Raw genomic sequence first — 12,832 nt, forward strand, 5'->3', positions numbered from 1 at the left:
TAAATGAGAAATAGATGTGTTAGTGATAACAGCTGTGGTCGGCCACAGTGACAATTAAAACGAGTGATCACAGAGGCAGAAAATTGTCTTCACAATGTCCGAACTGAATATGACACACGAGATCTGTGTGATTGCATTGGAAACGTCCTAAATGAGTGTGACGCTGTGATTCTCTTTATTGCTGTCGCTCACTTTGAAAGCACCTTGATGGAATGGATGGTTCATGAAGGTAAAATACAGACTTATCTATATGATACCTGCTCATTCACTACAAAATAAACCTTAAAAAAGGTGGCAGCGGGAGATGACCAGGGAGCTGACAGTTAATCACTAATAACAATCTACCTGTTGTTATATTGTACCTCACCGGTTATATTTAATTTCCATGAAATATCCAGTGGTGGGATATGAGTATTTTTTAAATATGTCATTTTATACTTCTACTCCAATTCATTTTGAGGCAAATATTGTACATTTTACTCCACTATATTTTGCCCACAGCTTTAGTTACTTTAAGACTTAACATGAAAAAAAACCCAGATCAATTTAAAATGATTATGCATGTTTTAACATAAAAGTCTATCAAGGGCCTGTTACCACGACAACGCTCTATGGTGAAAACAACAAAATACTTGAAATACTGATATACATGCTTTCACTTTTTTTTTTTTTTTTTTTACATCTTGTGCATATTTAACGGATTCAGTTTGGACAGAGAGCTTCCAATGCAGCGTCCCTTGCTGTTAGGACATGATGTTAACTTGAAGCAGGCTTCTGTCGTCATAATTTTCTAAAATGTTCCGTCTTTTTTGCCCACAGCAAAAATGCAAAGCCACCATTTTCACATTAATCCACGCTGAAGAGCGTTTTCCTGCAGCTTTTTAGTTTAAAAAAACACAAGCTTATTGTGGACGAAAGGCCAAAACAGAGATCCATCAATACTAAGCGAGGTATTCAAGACGTCCCCAGCATCGCTTATCATAAATTGAAAGCCCCACCTTATGAAAACAGTTGAGTAAAATGCCTGCATCACTGCTTACAGCACACGATCACCCTGCCGAAAAAAACAAAACAAAGATGTAAAATGTCCAGCTTTTGCAGATGCACAAGTGATCTAAATGCCAGTTGTGTGTGTTCGATCCCTGTTCATAAAAATGCAATGCACACTGAAGTGTCAGAAGAGCAGCAGAGAGGAATTCTGATTGATATTTCCTGCAAACATCCTTTGTCTCCGACTCAAGAGGTGCTCCTCCATAGATCTGGAGTGACATATCTGTGTGTGAATGGGCTGTAACATATGTAACGCTGACGTCAACTTCCACTCCCTGTTAGTGTCTGTTACTGTGCACGATTGTGTGTTTTGTCTGTGAACCATCTGCACTTCTGCGTGTGTGCATAAGAGGCAAATGAAGGAGTGCGCTAAGAGGTTTCCTGTCTGAACTCGAGCGCTCTGAGGTCTGCTGTGGCAGATAGGACTGCTGCCTTTGTTCACATTACAACCCTAATTAGGCAGAGCATTGTGTGTGAGAAATACGAGAGCGTTTCTCAGCGTGCGTGTGTGTGTTGTTTGTGTGTGGCCGGGATATAGAGAGTGACAGCTGAATGTTGCCACCAGCACGCTCCGCTTGTCTCCTTGTTTCACTTCAGACCAGCCGAGTGAACTGCTGGCTGCAGGCCAGATGGAAAACACACACACACACACACATTTCTGTACTTGTATAGTTGTGAAGACTCTCACTGATGCAATTCTGTTTTGTGTTGGCTTCGTTCTTCATCCAAACCCAAGTCTTACATTAAATCTAAAAAAACAAGTTTAAACCTGTTAAACTGAAGAAGCGAGTGGTTACTGGAGCAAAACATTCTCATCAGGGCTGTACCAGAATCAGGATATTCAGAGTTGCAACCAGTACAGTCCAGCTCACCTCCACAATAAAGTCCTATATCTGCCTATATCACCTGTAATCAGGGTTCGTACGGGTGCTTGAAGTCCTTGAAAATGCTTTTTTGGGAAATTCTCACTGTATTTCTCTTGCAATCTGACTATAGATAACCGCATTTTCAATGGAAAAATATATATAAACTGAATAGCCTGTAGCCTATAATCTGAAATAAAGACGCTTCTTGTTTCTGAGATGTTTCTTGTTGCTCTACCCTGTATCTTCTTACTGAAGGGAGTTTTTCTAATTCCTAGTGGATGTGAGGGCTCCTGAAGTAGCCTATTTGTGGGGCTTTCCTCCTAGTTTGGGTAGTGTTTAGTTCCACCAGCTGCCGGTTGATGATTTTTGTGAGCTTACTTTTGCTCCTAGCCCCTAGATTCCCATACCAGCATGTTTTATGAGATTATCAAACTACTTTTAGTTGTTAAAAGTGTAATACCATTGCTGGTGGTATGGTAAAGTGAAATTACCCCTTTTAGTATCGAAGTACTCATCTAAAACATGCCATTTACAACCTTTGAAAGGTACTGGAAAAGCTTGAAATGGACCTTGAAAAGTGCTTGAATTTCACCACTGAAAAAGTGTTCGAACCCTGTGTAAATCGCAGGTTTTATTCTCTTTGTTCATCATCTGTGATGTGAAAAATGTCAGATTTCCCCACGGACTAAAAAATAAAGATGTGCAGTGATTCCACATAGAAAATGGCTTTTCGACTTATCATTCAAATCATGGCGGTTTAGGGGGCAACCTCAGTTTTCTCTTGCCTCTCAAGATGTAAATTCATTCAAAGTCCATTTAAAATCCTCACCCAAACCTTAACCCTAACCCTCACAGCAAGAGAAACACAAGACCACATACCTAAACACAAATACAGACTTAATCTAGTTGCATAAATACAAATATAATGCTACACTATAATCTTAAACACAAACTGTAGGCCTACACAGCACCAACACATAATTACACATGAGTACAAATAGAAATATTGTAATTAAAAATACACACATATTAACGAATGTACACTACAAGATCAAATACAGTAAGTACATTAATGGGAGCATTTGTGTGCATGTAATACATACGTACAAATGCATGCAAAAGCATGAATCCAGGCAAAAGAATACACATACGTGTGTACATATGCATAGTACATGTTCATACTTGTGCAAATGCCCTCATTCATGTCACTGCAATGTTGAAAATGGACATACATTTCTGATTCCAAAAAAAAGTTGGGATTATTGTTAAACAGAATTGTTTGAGTAATTTGCTATTCATTTATGGTAATATTTTCAATTGAAGCCGGTACAAATATCTTTTATCTGACCTCTTAAAAGCCACCTGCCCACCCAGTGGGGTTAGACCTTGTTTTTTATTTTAACTTATCAGTTTGTTCCAGTTGTATTTTAACAACCTTGTCAAGAGTATGCATTACCAAAATTTAACTTTACCCCCTAAACAACCTGGTCTCACAGGAATCTGTGAAATAGCCACGGATTTGCTTAACTCAAAATCCGTGGAATAGCCACGGAATCACTCACATTTCCGTGAAACTGACACGGATTTTGCTACATCAGGGAGATTTCAAAATAAAACACAGTGGATCGTGTTTTTCTGGCAAGATCTTCGCGACAAAGTGATTATGTTCATTCACTGAGTGAATATTTCGAAAATAAAACATATATTTCTCTATAGAAATTTAATCAAAATCCATTTTTATGCAGAAACTAAGTCAAAATATTGATTTTTTCGCTAAAAATGAGAGAACTGTCCGCCATGTTTTTTGTTCTAACCGCCGGAACCTTAAAAGTCACGTGTCTTGGACACAAACCAATAGGAAAAATACCAGGTTGGGATATGACTGTCATTAACTTGCATTGTAGCAAAATCCGTGTCAGTGGAGTGATTCCGTGGCTATTTCACAGATTCCTGTGAATGCATTAAAAACTTTCAGATATTTAGACGTTTCAGGCAGGCAGAGGTAACTTTTTGAGGTCCCAGAAAGACATCCTGTTGTGTGGTGACGTCATATAACATTTACTGTCTAAGCAGTGAGGTTTAAAAAATCTGTGATCTGTGATAAAAATCTGTATTTACCTTTTGTGGTTTGTCCAGTGCTGTATACGTTTTTCAGGTCACTTTGCAGCCCTTTGTGAGATAGAAATACAGCTTAACTTACATTACTGATGTGAAATAGCCTCTAATGGACCAGTGCAGCATCTTGTACAGATCATCTTCTTTGGTATGATCTAACTTCTGGGGTAGTTTGCTTATCCATAATTATTTAGTGATCAGATGGTTGTTTTGGATGATTAATGTAATATTTATGATGTGACAGACAGTCTTTGCAGTTTCTAGGCTTTATGTCGAGTACAGATTAATGTTTCAGGCGCCTCCTGGGAAGAAATAAATTCAGCGTTATTGGCAGGTGGATGGGGAGAAGCGTGTTTTTAAGAGTTTTTAAGATATATGATTTGGGAATAGTAATAATATGTTTATTTTTTAAATGTATTATTATTACTATTTTTCTTTTTTTATGTGTTGTTGTTGTTTGTTCAATGTTGTGTCATTGTGACTACATGGGTGTAAGTGTACTTATGTGTGTGTAAGATAAAAACAAGTTATGTATGTTAATAATGGTAATAATACATTTATATACTACATCACTATGTGTTATACATACATATATATAAATATTATTGGTGTTATATAACTGAATATAGTAAATTAACATAGGGAGATGGGGTGGGGTTTAATAAGCTTTGACTCCTTTTGAATACAAATAAGTGTTGTCTTGTTGTTTTATTTTGTGTTGTTGTTAATTTGGTTTTAATTGTTCATCTTTTATTTCGTGTTCAAAAAAATTATCCATTCTCAAATTCTCAATGAAACATATTTAAACATCGGTAACGTTTTATATTAAGGTCCTTGTAATAACCATTAATTAACAAGTAATAAGGCCCTTTTAAGTCCTTACAAGATGCTTATTAACATTATTGTGTGTTTATAAGCTTATATAAGTGTTAATAATGGCATTACAAACACCCATGACCCACCCATTATGTCTTTGCCATGCCTTTATTAATCTTATTTTGTTTGCTTATTGATATTAAAATATACTTTATTGCTCATCTATTATAAGTTAACTATAATTTGACTATGCTTTTTGCAACTACCGGATCTAAAGCGAGAACAACGCCTTATTACTTGTTAATTAATGGTTATTAAGGACCTTATTATAAAGCCTTACCTAAACATCTATACTGAACTGGAACTTCTTTATTGGCTGAAACCAAATATTTCCCACTAACAAGCATGATATAGCTTAATACCTTTGTGCTGTACAGCATCAGCTACATTTTATCCAAACATACTGACAAACCCCAACAATCTCCATTCCAATAGTCACATTGTTGCCTGTAACATCAGTTTCAGCAGCTACCAGCTTCACATGATGAGACATATTGTTGTAAGAAAGCAGAGCGGTGAATTCCATTTGAACATTTTGCGTTTAACCACAGCATGGTTTTGTTCAAGTGAAATGAAAATGGCTGAATTGCTTGTAAATTTGATGCAGCGACACTGATTTCTGTTTGTCGGTGTGCTTCCACACAATGTGATTCTCTCCCTGTCTGGCCCTGTGGGACGCCGTCACTGTTGCAGCTAGAGGCAGCTGATGAACAGGCCACCCACCACCTACTGCCTCTGCACGTGTCGTGTGTGTGTGTGTGTGTGTGTGTGTGTGTGTGTGTGTGTGTGTGTGTGTGTGTGTGTGTCGGTGCTACTATTGGAATATTAAAGTTCCTCCCCGGTGAATGGCAGGCATATCAAAGAGCAGCGAGTCTGCCAGCAAAGCCTGTGGCACATACACACTGACAAATATATATTTATATGCAACTCAAAGGCACACCAAAGAGTGCTCGCAGCATTATACTGCCCAAGGCAAGTTGATGTAATTTTTATGTTTTACTCAACACTGTCCTTAAATACTTTAGTATTCAGACAGTTGGCTTGTGGCTCCGACTGTTGTTAGCCTGAAGCTAAACACACAGCTAAGCCACCTGGCTGTTTAGTGGATGTAACAGACCTCTGAATTGAGATTTTAGATTTACGGACGTGTTCCTGAGCATTTTAGTTGTCATAGGAACCTGGTCCTCGACATTAACTCGTAAGCTTTAAAGAGTGCCCAAGAGGTGAAACAGAAATCAATAGCTGTCTTAACATTCAGAACTTTTCTGCCAGTGACATTTTTTTCAGAATGACTTGTAAGACCTCTGTGTAGATCAAGTAACACACAATAACTACTAAGCTACATAAAATTATTGAGACAGTTACTTTTCTTAAATCACTCGACACTAGCCTTGGATTTGTTTCAAATTCTTTAAACTGGATTGTGACTTGTTTCAAACGACTAGAAACTTGATTATTACTTGTTTGTGGATGGTGAGTTGACAGGACATTTTATATTTCTTGTGTTTTGAGTTAAACTTTTCTCAAATTACTTGAGAATTGATTTTAAATTTGTGAAATGACTCAGGACTAGTCTTAGATTTGTTTCAAATTACTGGACACCTGATTTGTGTTTCAGATGACCACTGACTAGATGACTAGACATTTTTGTTATGTACCTTAGACTGTTATGACCTGCACCATTCAGACTTTTTTAAAATTAATAGTGACTTGAAACATTTGCTGATCTGTGAATGACAATTTGCATGCTGCAAATACTTCACCTATATCATCACAAGACGGTCCTTTCAAGTCAGTTTTTCTTAATATTTGATTTTGGAATAGCCACTACTATTAGAACTGGTACATTGGGTTGAAATTACCCTGTTGTGGTAACAAATTCAGTATTTATTTGATTGTAAACTTAAATGTAAATGCAAGGAAAAGGGAAAAAAAGCTTGAAATGCTAGTAAATCTCCCAACTTACCATTTTTTAACTAGCTATCTGTCATCGCAATGTGTGCAGTGTATGCTTAGCCTGTCAAAAAAATATTATGGACTTATCAAGCTCAGCAAAACTTGATTAAAATTTTTTTAGGTTACATTCCTTTATTGTACGATATTGCCAATTGTGTTTATTTACATAAGAATGTCACCAACACTATTATACACCCGACTATTATAAGACTTTAGCTGTTTTTTACAGCACCTAGCCTAAATGGCAAGAAAAAAACATGCTGAGATTTATTTTGTCATTTCTGGCCGTGCTGCTCTCTCCTCTCCTTTGCTTTCTGTGTTGGAGTTTCACCGCGGGCGGGGCTCAGGAAATGTAAAGTTCACTGCTCTTTGAAAAGGTGTACTTGCATTACTGTGCTAATATATTATCAATGGTCTTAAAATGACAATAATATAGTTTATTGCAAATATTTCTGGGATCATATACTGTGAAAAACATGTGGTTATTGTGACAGGCGGTGAACGGTGCTTGGAGCTCCCCTCGTGCCACCAGGGCCCAAGGCTGTGATTTGCATAATTTCTTTTGCGGATTTTGGCCGACGAAGGAGCTCTAGGTGCTGGCAACATAGAGGGAACTCAAACACTATTTGTTTGCATATACTACCCACACTGCGGTGACATAAAGCTGGTTGAAAATTGGCAAAGTATCCTTTTTAACAAGGGGTGTCACTTTTTGTTCGAAATTCATGAGGAACACGGGGAAAAAATGAACAATTTGATCTGTTATTATTAAAAATTCAAGATGCACCTGGTCAATCCTACAATGTAGTTACTTATACTGATTCAACTGTGTTTGAATACAATTAAACTAATGACTTGTCAGTTCTAATTCATAAAAACTCGACACTCTCACTGCTGAGGGGATAATTAAGAAGTGGAGTTTACAAAACATATCATTAGTATCAGGCCCTGTGTACTTCTCATTTCTGAATAACAAACCAACCAACCTTCAGATTCTCTTAACTTTGTTTTCCATCACTAGGCTCATAAATAAATAAAACAACAACAACACTCATTCTACCCGACAGGCTGCCAGCGCTGATAATGTTCATACAATCATTTCTGGCACATTCTTATTCCTAAATTCCTCAAATTCAGCTGAGGAGTGTCACGCTTCCTACACAGTGTTAAAGCTGTTTTTGTGCAGTGCTGGTTTCTCCCTGAGGTGACTGTCTGTTGCCCTAACATAGTGTATGTCACTGCTCTAAGTGTGTGTCGCTATGGCTCACTGGAAGTGTGACTAATGTGCCGTACGTGAGTCCTCAGTCCAGCCTCGTCTGGAGGAACCCTCCCTCCTTCACCATCCGCTGTCTGCTTTAATCTCTAATATTCTCCTCCTCCTCTCCCTGTAAGCCTCCTTTCTCCTCGTTTTACTTCCCATCATCGTCATATTTACTCTCTGATTGATGAAATCTATTCTGCAAGCTATTTCTCTCTCTCCAAGCCCGTTTCATATGCTGGTTATGTCCCAATTTTATTTAACCTCAAGTGCAAATATGTCTCTCAAATACATATTGATAACCAATTTCTTCCACCATCAAAACTTAATTTATTGTCATTTAATATTTTGAAAATAACTTTATTCCTCATCCACTAGAATACCAACAATCTACAGCATGAGAGATCAGTTTTATTTTCTTCACGTTCAAATTATACATATTGAACTATTTGCATTTTTACGACATCTACTTGCATCCTCTCCTGTCCTCTCCTCTCAGATCTGTGTAAACAGATTTTCAGTGAATTTTTGTCATGTGACCGTTCGTCTCGGCAGAATCAATCATGGCTTCACAGTGTCTCTGAGGAGCAGAATTTAATGTTTATTATAGGATCTAGTTATTCAAAATGATTTATTTTTACAATGTTTTAAATAAGAGTTTGGTTACCTAAGATAATGCTTGTTTTTACAGCTTCTTTCTAAGATAAACGTTGTATTTTTGGCCATCTTTTAAAGAAAACATACATTTCATTGGGGTTCAGAGGGTTAAAAGATGAAGCCATTTAAGTTGGGCCAACTATTTAAAGTAGTTACTATAAAATTAAGCTTTAATATGCATCTAAATTGCCAATATTTGTCTAAAACTCCACATGCTATACATATTGAACTATTTTCATTTTTACAACCTCTCCTGTCCTCTCCTCTCTGCTCTGTGTAAACAGATTTTCAGTGAATATTTGTCACATGGCCGTTCATCTCAGCAGAATCAGTCATGGTTGATTTTAATGTTTTTACAGGATCTAATTATTCCAAATAGTTCATTTCTGACAATGTTTTAATGAGAAATGTCAAATAAAGTGAATTTTACAGAAATTTCACAGTTTTAGGCTTCTTTTTGGTTACCTTTCTAACAGAGACTTTCGTAACCTAAGATCCGTTGATAATGTCTGTTTTTACAGTTCCTTTAGATGAACAGTCTTTATTTGGCGATCTTTTAAAGAAAACATGCATTTTATTGGGGTTCAGATGGTCTTTTTTTGTCCAATAAAGTTTATTTATTCATCCTGATGTGAATATGAAATGCGCTGCACACACCTTTGTTCGCCTTTGTTGACTGCTTCGCTTCAAAGGTTGTTTGTTAGATCTGAGGTTCGTCTGAGAAGAATTTGCGCCCGTATTTGATGTATTATTGAGCTTAATGCAATATGAATGAAAGTGAAGCTTTTTTGTTTTGTTTTGTTCGAATGTGAAACCCTTGAGAAAGCTTGTTTGTTGATATCACACAGAATGGTAAGAGCAGTTTTGTGGTTGCATCAGGAAAGTGATGTAACAACGAGTGTCACAAAAGATATGACTCACAAAGCTCCACAGATCACTGAGATCGCAGCAGCAGCTATTCCAACAAGAGATTTAACCCTCCGAACCCCAACAAGCTGTTTTTTGCTCTTTTTCTTTTTTACTCTGTGGCCTTGAATTTCACTGCAATAAATAAAACCTGCCGCTTTATAGTATCAGCACAATCATGGCTAGAAGTGGGAACTCAAAGATGTCTTTTGTGCAAAATCATACAGTTATAATGACAACACTGCAAGTTGAATTTCTCTGATAAATTATTATTCTTTTAAATTAGAATAAAATGGACCCACAAGTGTCATGATTATTGGAAAAACAAATTGGGTCTCCACATGCTTTACATATTTAGCTATTTGCATTTTTACAACCTCTCCTGTCCTCTCCCCTCAGCTCTGTGTAAACAACCTGCAGTTCTGTCTGATTTTCAGTGAATATTTGTCTCGTGACCGTTCGTCTCAACAGAATCAATTATGGTTGATTTTTATGTTTTTAACAGAATCGAATTATTCCAAAAGGTTTATTTCTGGCAATGTTTTAAATGACACATGTAGAATTAAGTGATTTTTACAGAAAAATCACAGTTTTAAACTTTGTTTTAGGTACGGACACTTTCATAACCTAAGATCTGTTGAAAGACTGTCAGAAAGTGCCTGTTTTTACAGTTTCTTTCTACGATAAACAATTAATTTTTGACCAACTTTTTAAAGAAATCATACATTTTTATTGTGATTCAGAGGGTTAAAAGATGAAGCCGTTTAAGCTGGGTAACTTTTTGATTTGCCATATGCCAGCCAACAACCAACTATTTAAACTAGTTGCTATAAAATGAAGCTTTAATCTGCTTTAATCAGGCTTTTTTATTCTAATTTAGCAGATATTTGTCTTATAAACCACTGCCATGGTTACACATTTTGGAAATCAGTAACAAAGACACATCACAGCCCAGCGAGAGGTGTGAAGACTTTATATGTGAATCAAAGAGAGAACTGTCAATCATCTAATGAGTGAAATAATGATGAATTCAGTAAACGGAGCCTCGCCAGACCACTGAGTGAAGCCACAGCTGTTAGTAGTAGCTGTTATGCCAGTTTAACCAGAGAATGAATCTGATACTAATGCTGTTTTCAAATAGCAACAATGATATCTGTGTGTGTCACATTCTGCACTACCTTGTATATTTTTGCACCCACACAGAAAAATTGCCATTTAAAAAAATGTTTTTTTTTATATTGTAATTTATTTCTTCTTTTCTTTTTTCTTTAGAGAAGCAAGTTAGTTTATTTTTTTTAGTTCTTCTTCTTCTTTATATCTCTCAGCCAGGAATATTATTTATTTATTCATTCATTCATTCATTCATTCATTCATTCATTTATCTATCTATTTATTTATTTATTTATTTATTTATTTATTTATTCATTCATTCATTCATTCATTCATTCATTCATTCATTCATTTATCTATTTATTTATTTATTTATTTAATTAATAAATAAATACATTTATTTGTTTGACATGACCACCAAGTCACATCCTCCTCCACATTTTGGAAACATTTCTTTTTATGCTAGGATTTTTCATAATTGTTCAATCCATATCTCATGATTTATGCCCAACAGGGGCATATTCAGGGCCTGGCTATTGGCCTGTACTGTAGCTACCAATGTTTTTTTTATTATTTTTTTATGTGAATGCACATCAGAAGGTTTGTTCCATATTCGTCTGTGGCATCACTGCACTGCACTTTTACAAACTAAGATCTGTTTGTGGGTCATAATTTCTAACGAGGCACCGTCTAACTCTAATCTTTCTGTCATTGCAGTCTATGCAGCTCACGTTTTTACAACATCAGAGGATTGTGATGTTTATTACAACTTCAGTAATATCTGGAGCCTTATATTCAACACACAATTGTTGCATAAAATGTTTTTTTAGGAAATGAAGTATTTGACAATCAAAAAATCCTGATCTGTTGTATTGGGTTGCATTATAGACCTATGTCTAGATGCACCAAAAAGTGGCAGCATCATGTGCTTGAAATATTAATACTAGTAAGAAAATCAATAATGTTAATAATAAGCGTTTATACACATGTATAGGTTTTTCGAGCTAAGCTTCAGTGACCCTAAAACACCTGTGCTGCCTTATGAAAATGTTAAATGCCAGTGCAGGAAGTTTGTCCTTTATGAAGAGAGGTGGAGAGTAAGGGTGTAGGTGAGGGTGTAATTAATTAATTCCTGCCCTTTTATCAGCCCTAACTATTATCTTTTCTTTGCATGAAGTGTGTTTTAGCTGCCCAACTCTCACCAACTATGCAACACTGCACACCATGAATAAAAACTGAGACACTGTTGACTGACACAATATGTCAGAGCTCAGCATGTTGCAGAACCAGTCAGACATTTTCCACGTCTGCGATGTGATGTACGGGCTTTAAAGTCCGCTTCATTAATCACGCGGCTGCCGAGCTGTCGGAGGTTCAGGGAAATGCTCGAGGTTTGAGCCCGCTGATGAATAGGCCTGCTAAGCTAACTGTAATGGACTGAATATAGGAATATAGGCCGCGTCTTCACTGTAAGAGCTGTTGGGAAGAAATATTTGTTCCATCGACTCCTGCCTGCAAGCCATTGGTCCTTTGTGGAGCAGATAATACGTAATAAGTGAAAGTGAATGGTTGTTATTCTGTGTTTCTATGTTCCTGCTCAGCATGTATTCATAAGATCAGCACAAACTCGACAGTTAGGAACGTGTATTTGGGGAACTAGACTTGGAGTGGGATGTCAGCTATGACAGGTTGACCATAAAAGCTGACCATATATTATGTATGTTGACAACTTTACCGTGTAAGAACAATGTGAAGCATTTCAATGTACCCAAAATATCTGGTACTGACCGACTGTATACATTACCTCAACGTCCTTGTACTTGTATATATTCTGCTGCATGGGAGAGGAATTGGGTGTTGTATGAGGGGCCGTATAGGCCAAATTCATATCTTCCCTCTCACATTCACAATTAACTTGTCCCTTTATTTGAGAAGTAAAATTGTGAATGTGAGAGGTGAAAAAGTGAATGTGAGATGTAAAATTGTGAATGTGAGAGGTAAAATTGTGTATGTTAGAGGTGATAAAGTGAATGTGAGA

At 36.6% G+C, this 12,832-nt stretch overlaps 1 protein-coding gene across 1 annotated transcript in view; it reads left to right on the forward strand.

Annotated features, from left to right (window-relative positions):
• LOC131991322 (exostosin-1) overlaps nt 1-12,832 on the forward strand; it is a 365,225-nt gene that overhangs the window by 231,088 nt on the left and 121,305 nt on the right. The gene's annotated exons all lie outside the window — the stretch shown is intronic.

The sequence above is a fragment of the Centropristis striata genome, chromosome 18 (genome assembly GCF_030273125.1).
Source record: "Centropristis striata isolate RG_2023a ecotype Rhode Island chromosome 18, C.striata_1.0, whole genome shotgun sequence".
NCBI classification, from domain to species: domain Eukaryota; kingdom Metazoa; phylum Chordata; class Actinopteri; order Perciformes; family Serranidae; genus Centropristis; species Centropristis striata.